We start from the raw sequence: 6,874 nt of genomic DNA, 5'->3' as shown, positions 1-6,874 counted from the left end.
CATCACAAGAGTGGCATTGTTCATGAAACTCTTTGCAGTTTTCTCAACAGGGATGTGTTCCCAGCTCTCCTATTCTTCCCAAATTGAAGGGAGTGTTCTTGAAAAGATGTCTCCCTCTACTCTTCAAATGACACTAGACTTTTAGAAAAATAAATGTAAGACTAGTAACTAGCAAGTAGTTCCTAGTCTTACTAAAAAACACTCTAGAGGTATCCAGGACCAGAATGAGCGCATTTGACATCATCGAGGATTTTAAAACACCAGTAATTGAGGTCACCTCTAACAAAGAATTTTTTTATGACCTGAAATTCTTTTTTTTTTTTTGAATTTAAAACCATCCACAAGGAAGTATAGATAACAAAATATAAAGTCATCTGACTTTATAAAGAAGTCCAACAAATTATCTTTGTCTCTCAATAGAGCTCCGTGAGCTGGATGGTATTATTTTATTTGAACGGGTTGTGAGGATATCTTCTATTTTTTATTTTACTGTAATCAGAAGTTTGTAAAATGAAATAAGATATATTTTAATGTTGGAATTCCATGTTGAATTACCATGTCATTCCAAACCTTCACCTCAAGTGGAGTTTGGTTTGGTTGGTGTCTCTAAAGAGAAATGATAGAAAAATGAAGTAGCGTACTTGGTTGTTGGTATGGTTGCAGAAGAGAGCTTTGGGAGCATTGATTCCAAGTGATGGGGCTTAGAGAAGATTAATTTTCTAGCCCCTAAGGAATATCCAGTCAGCCCTTCAGAGTAAAAACTATTAGAGAATACCAGTCATGTTGAGCTGACTGAAAAGGGGTGAATGGAATTCATTATGCCACCATACTGAAAAGCAAGAAATGCATCCTCTCATGTCCAGTTAGAGATTATTTTTCTATAGATCCCAAGCATTATGTATGTACAAAAGTTAACATTAGGCTGTGCTGGAAAAAAAAACCACTTAAAGTTGAAGCTCTACATGGGAAGTGCACTACAGAGGTTAATGTACATGGCTTCATCTTATGAAACCACTAGAGCAAAATTAATCATTTCAAATTAATCCTGTTACATAGTATGATCTGCTTTTATGCTAACCATTTCTTACAGAAAGCAGGTCCTCTAGCATGATCCTCATCAGCCTCTCATAGGTTCTGCATCTCTATGCAGCTGGTGTGGACTGAAAAGCATTACTTTGTAGAAGTATTTTCAATAAATGAAAAAATAGTTTTACATTATCTTTGTGTGTAGTTGTGATTTTTTTTCCTTCTGAAAGAAACATTTTTTTTCATTCTTCAAATTTCTTTTATGAACTAGGGAAATGCCAGGAATTCTGTCCTGCAGCAAGATAAAATCTTGGAAGGGCCAGTGGACAGTGTCAATCACAAAGAAAGAAGGCAGGGCACAAACTGTCTTCTTCAGCTCCTAAAACCAGAGTGGGAAACTCTCAGACACATGAGAAGCATTTTTATTTATCAGGTTGCCTAAGAGCTTACTTGCACTTGCTTTTGTTTTCTATATCAGATTCAAATATCTCAGATCAAATGAATAATTTTCAGGTTTGGATGAAAAAAATGTAATATGCCACTACTGGTTCTTCCAAAGAAGTAACTTCCTGTCTGACCTTCAAGTTGAGTAGACATAGCTCTGTGGTAACTATTGCCACTTATGAATAGAGCTGAACAAGATCCCAGGGAATATTTTAGAGACAGCCATTATACAAATGAACCACCATAATCATGAAGAATCTATGAATTGTTTTTTCCATCATGTTTTATCATCAATGCTCAGATTGAGACTGTGTTTGGAGCTGCTTTTATCTGCCCCTCTCCCTACAGCCATATAGAGGAGAAGCTCCTTCACCTCATCTCATACCCTACCCCTACAACCTGACCAGGGACCTAACCCAGAGCTTCATATATACAAAGCAAGGGTTCTACTGTGGAGCACATCCCCAGCCAGAGGACAAGCTCTTTAATTATAAATTATTCTACTTAATCAATATAGTCTACTCTTCTTCAAGGCATTTATGACTTGAATGGGAGCATTGGGAAAAGGGAAGGAAGTCACACACAATTTGAAATACCAGCTCTGGTGGGTCATTGTCTGCATACCTGTCAGATAGCCTAGGGCGGACACACACACACACACACACACACACACACACACACACACCTTCTGTGGTCCTTACTCTCTTTACACACACACACACACACACACACATACACACACACCTTCTGTGGTCCTTACTCTCCTTCCTTTCTGCTCCCTAAGGAGACACAACACAAGTCACAGAATCTAATTGTTAATCAGTCTGAAGAAAACCTTGGGCAATGCAAGGACATGGCAGCTCTTTCTTTTCAGTGAGGTGGGACTGAGGTGATGGGGTGTCCATGTATGACAGCCACAGATCTGATCTAAAAGAAAATTTCTCCAGTTAACGGTTTTTCACTGTAAGCAAACACATTCCCTACACGTGGATAAAAATCCTGCCCTTGAAAAATTGGGGAATGCGGGCGAAGGTGGGGAATGTTCCCTTCCCGTATTAAATTTCTCCCCCAACCGAAAAGTCCCCATTTCCCTTTAACATCGATTGTGCAAGTCTACGTTCACGTGCACCACATTGAAAACAGGTTTCAGCTGTTTAGTCCTTTGCATGGGCCTGAAGGGCACTTGAAAAGCTTTCCTAGCCTGTTGGAGGAAAGTGGGGTGAGGAGGGTCGTGCTAGAGGCCGGGGCACCCCCCCCCCTGTTTCCTGGAGGCCCGCTGGGCACTTGACCACGGTCGCTGTCAGTCATCTGGCCTCCCGCTCTCCGACCCGGGTGGTCCCAGAACTGAAGCAACAAAGCGCAGCTCTGTGTGGCCTGTTCCCCGGGGCCAGAGCAGTTGGGAGGTGTCAACTCCCGGCTTGTCGGATGAATAAGCTGACAGAAAAAGAACAAGGAAGCAAGAGCGAAGGAAGCTGATGGACAGTGTCCTAAGAGAAAGTGAGACATGAGAACCCTCTGGGATAAAAGAGCCTTGTCTGGGGGAGCGATACCCGCACTCGCCACCAGGGGGCAACCCAGAACTCTTAGCGGGGAGCATTGAACGTCCTTAAAACACTCCATAAGCACCTGGGCCAGGTTCCAAGTTCCGCAGTGCAGAAGGCAGCTCAATACATGAAAGCTATCAAGTGGCTTAAAAAAATTTTAAGTGCCCAATAACTGCCCATTTTCTCTAGTTCTGCTTCTATAATAGTCTCCCCGGAGTCCCTTCTTTGTATGGTCTGCTGCTCTCTCCCACCACCTCTTGTTTTGTTTTTAGTTTTGCTTGCTTTTTTTTTTTTCTATCCTGTTCTGGAATCACATCCTGCCATTCTAAAATAGACAAATACTCAGGAAGTGACTTCTTTCTGCATCTTCACCCCAAACTCTTTATCTGAACCTTCCATTTGGAAAAGCACAAGGATGCAAGATTGGATTGGCAGGTAAAAATAGAAATTGGGCCAAATAACTTTGAATTGCAGAAAAGTAAAAAAAAAGATTTTAGTATAAGCATTTAATAATAATGCTTTAGTGGAAGTATGTCCAAATAAATTGCCTTGGGACCACCTGAATTTTATTTGTTAATCTGGTAACTGTACATACAAGTGAAATGAGGCATGTAAGACCATCTAAGTTTGCATCAATGAAGTACATATGTTAGGTAAAGGTTTCATGTGAGTAATAAAAATAATCATCCTAATTTTTTAATTGCTGACTGCAAACAAAAACAAGCTGTAAAAATCAATCCAGACCTGGGACATTTCCTACTATTTATTTGTTCCAGAGACATTATCATTCATTATGTGCTTATAAATCTTATGATTGCATTTAAAAAGACTGATCAAGCATATTTAAAACTTCACAGAAGGTCTTAAATAAATTACACAGCATTTCAGTTATCCATGCTTGAAATATTTTAAGACATCTGTTTTTCTTTTTTTTCTTCTCTCCCTCCATACTCCTTTCCCCACCCCCAAACATAAAATATTTTCTGTAATAAGTTCCAGGACTGAAATTTTTGGCATTCACATATTGTTTCTAATGATTAGCACATTTTTTTCCTTTGGGATGCTCCTTTTAGAAAAGTGCTCATATTTTTTTCATATTGCATTCTTCAAATATCATCATTTTCTAATCATCATACAATTGGAAATGAAACCATTTTTCAAAGTCTCTTGAGAGGACACCTGCCTCCATGGATGGACAACATTCCCACAAAAGTTCCACTTCCAGTCCTTAAGGATCTATAAAGCAAGGCCCAATTAGCATTGCAGGAGAAGAACAAAACATGGCCTCACAATGACAAACTCTCCCAACAATCAACAGACATAACCAAGTTACTCATGGCAATCAGTCCTGGAGATGATAGCAATTTTGTGTTTTCTTTTCCAAATCTAGGTTCAGGGGAACATAAAATGTCCTGGAAGTTGCTAGCCAGAAGCTTGGAGATCCTAGCAGGAGAAATAAAGACTGTCCAAGGAGAATCAGCTCAGTTCTGAAAGGATCTGATGATGGGTCTGCCCTGGGGAGAACTTAGCACTCAGAGATTCTGTCAGCAGCACAAAACTGAAAGTTATCACCAAATTTCATGGCCTTGGCACTATAATGTCTCCATGAGGCACTGTTGCATTTAAACCAACAAGCTATTAGTCAAAGAAGAAAGCAAACTAGAGAAATTCCTCATGCATGTAAGGAAACTAAGATAGCTGGAGTGAAAGAGATGTGGGCTTCCTAAAACCTAAAGTCTCAGAGTCGTGATTCATCAAACATGTAGAGTCTGGACAGAATCCACACCTGTTGAATCTTTTTTTTTTTTTTTGTCCCCCCATTCACAATACAGACCAAGCAAGGGGCCTGGTTTGAGGTGTATATGGGGAGCATTTACTGTACCTCCTCTTTCTGTACAGTCAGTGTAAAGAACACAGCCTATGGTAAGCATTGGGAGGCCTTATCTTTTCTTTTCTTTTCTATTCTTTTTTGATTTTATATATATGAAACCCTTCACCAGTGCAACATTCCCATCACCAATATCCCAAGTTACATCTTAATACTTATTTAGTTTGTTTTGTTTGGAGGCCTCCCCTGGTGGTGCTCTGAAGCCAGCATTGTGCTTAGGAAGGCTGTCAGTGGTCTTCTAAGCACCATGCAGAATGGAGGTGCTCTGGTCACCATGCAATACCAGTGTTCAAACCCAGAGTTTCTGCATGCAAAGTATATGCTCTAACCCACTGGATCACCTACCCAGACCCACACCTAAATTCTTGAACAGTAGTTTGTGGGTCCTTGGACTTTCCTAAGTAATACACATGATCAACAAATTTCATGGTAAAAGCAGTTTCAAATTAACATCACTGGGCATCTAGAATGGATGTCTAAGTTATTTTAACTTAGACAAGAAAACATGAATTCTCTGACTTGTTTCTAACCAACTTTTTGTGCCTTAACTTAATTACTCAGTCTCCCTGAACACCAGTGTCTTCCTTTGTATGTTAGGAGACTGATGAAACCTGCGATCTCCAAACTAACTTATGCATCAGGTGCCATAAATTGAAGGAGGAAGTCCAGGGTCCAGTAAGCTTGACAAGGACAATATCAACTTTAAGGTTAGTTGTTTTGTTTCCACAAGAGTCACAGAGGTGGTTCGATAAAACTTTCAGTCTAGTTCCTAGCACTTAAAAAAAATTCTGAAGATATTGAGAACCAAACCAGTTTTGCTAAAAGGAAGAGACGTGGGGGCTATAGAAAAGGGGAAAAGTGGAAAGTGGCTTCCCCCATCGTCTGGCCCACCCTAAGCAGGCTGAAACTCCCTGAGGAGACCATAGCAGACTACAGCTTCTGGGAGAGCAGTTTTGCAGAGGCCAGTCACCCCTGGAAACCACATAATGAGAAACTGCCAGGCCCCTTTAGGAGGGACCTGGGGCCTCTGCCCCGGCTGCCAGGCAGACCCTGCCAGTCTGCTTGAGGCCTTTGTCAGGCTGGACTCTCCCAGCAGCCCCGCACCACATGGTGCTTTTGTGAAGGGGCACAATTCCACACTCCAGACCACCCAGTTTCCTCCTCCCTTGTCTCCCCGAAAATAAAACTGATCCTCTGCATGCCAATGACTTTCCCCTCTGCCAGGCTTTCTCCCACCCTCCTCCCATGGGGAAAAAGAGGCAGTCAGGCCCCAGCTCTGTGGGAACCCAGGGACGGTGTACTGAAGTGTGACCCACCAGTGGCCAGGCACTTTGTACCTGGGATACTGCTGCCACCCTGTGGCAAAGGTCTCAACCCTGGCCCCTGATGGCCAGACCAGATCCGCCTTGATGGGAAACTCATTGCCAAGAGCAGAAAAATAAAAGGCTATGGAGACACAAAACAGTTCAAGAGAAATGAACATGAAATATTTTGTGTCTGCAGCAAAGATTCGCAAAGTGTAGAACCAGGAGTGTCAGTATTCTCCCCAACTTACTAGAAATACAAACTTTCAGATCTCACCCAGAACCACTGAGGTCAAAACTCAGTCATCTTTCTTAACGAACCCTCCAGCGATTCTGATCTACAGCTGGGTTTGAAAACCATTGACGTAGGATCTGAAAAAGAATTGGATTTCGAAGTAGATTAGAATAAGTCCTAATCTTGACTTTGCTATTGAGCTGTATGACCTTGCGCAAGTTGCTTCTATTAAAATGCCCCAGTTTGTTCATCCCTATAATGGTGATTGATTATCGTTTCTGTCTTTTAGGATGGTTGAGGATTAGATCACAAACAATGGTAAAGTACTGGCACATATACATACCTGATAAATGGTGCTTGTTTGGTGTTATAATAATTTTTTCACATAGCTACTAGGGTATACAGAGAAAATACAGCTTCTTCCTCCATTTAT

The 6,874-nt window shown here is 41.3% G+C and overlaps 1 non-coding gene across 1 annotated transcript; it reads right to left on the bottom strand.

The window, feature by feature from the left end:
• Nucleotides 1-4,821: 4,821 nt before the first annotated feature.
• Nucleotides 4,822-4,954, bottom strand: LOC126002534 (small nucleolar RNA SNORA51). The gene has a single exon (XR_007493223.1). It is a non-coding gene; the product is annotated as a small nucleolar RNA SNORA51 (small nucleolar RNA).
• Nucleotides 4,955-6,874: the final 1,920 nt, after the last annotated feature.

Source organism: Suncus etruscus, chromosome 2 (assembly GCF_024139225.1).
Source record: "Suncus etruscus isolate mSunEtr1 chromosome 2, mSunEtr1.pri.cur, whole genome shotgun sequence".
Taxonomy (NCBI): Eukaryota; Metazoa; Chordata; class Mammalia; order Eulipotyphla; family Soricidae; genus Suncus; species Suncus etruscus.
The sequence above is the reverse complement of the archived record's forward strand: the minus strand, read 5'-3'. Positions and strand labels throughout refer to the sequence as shown.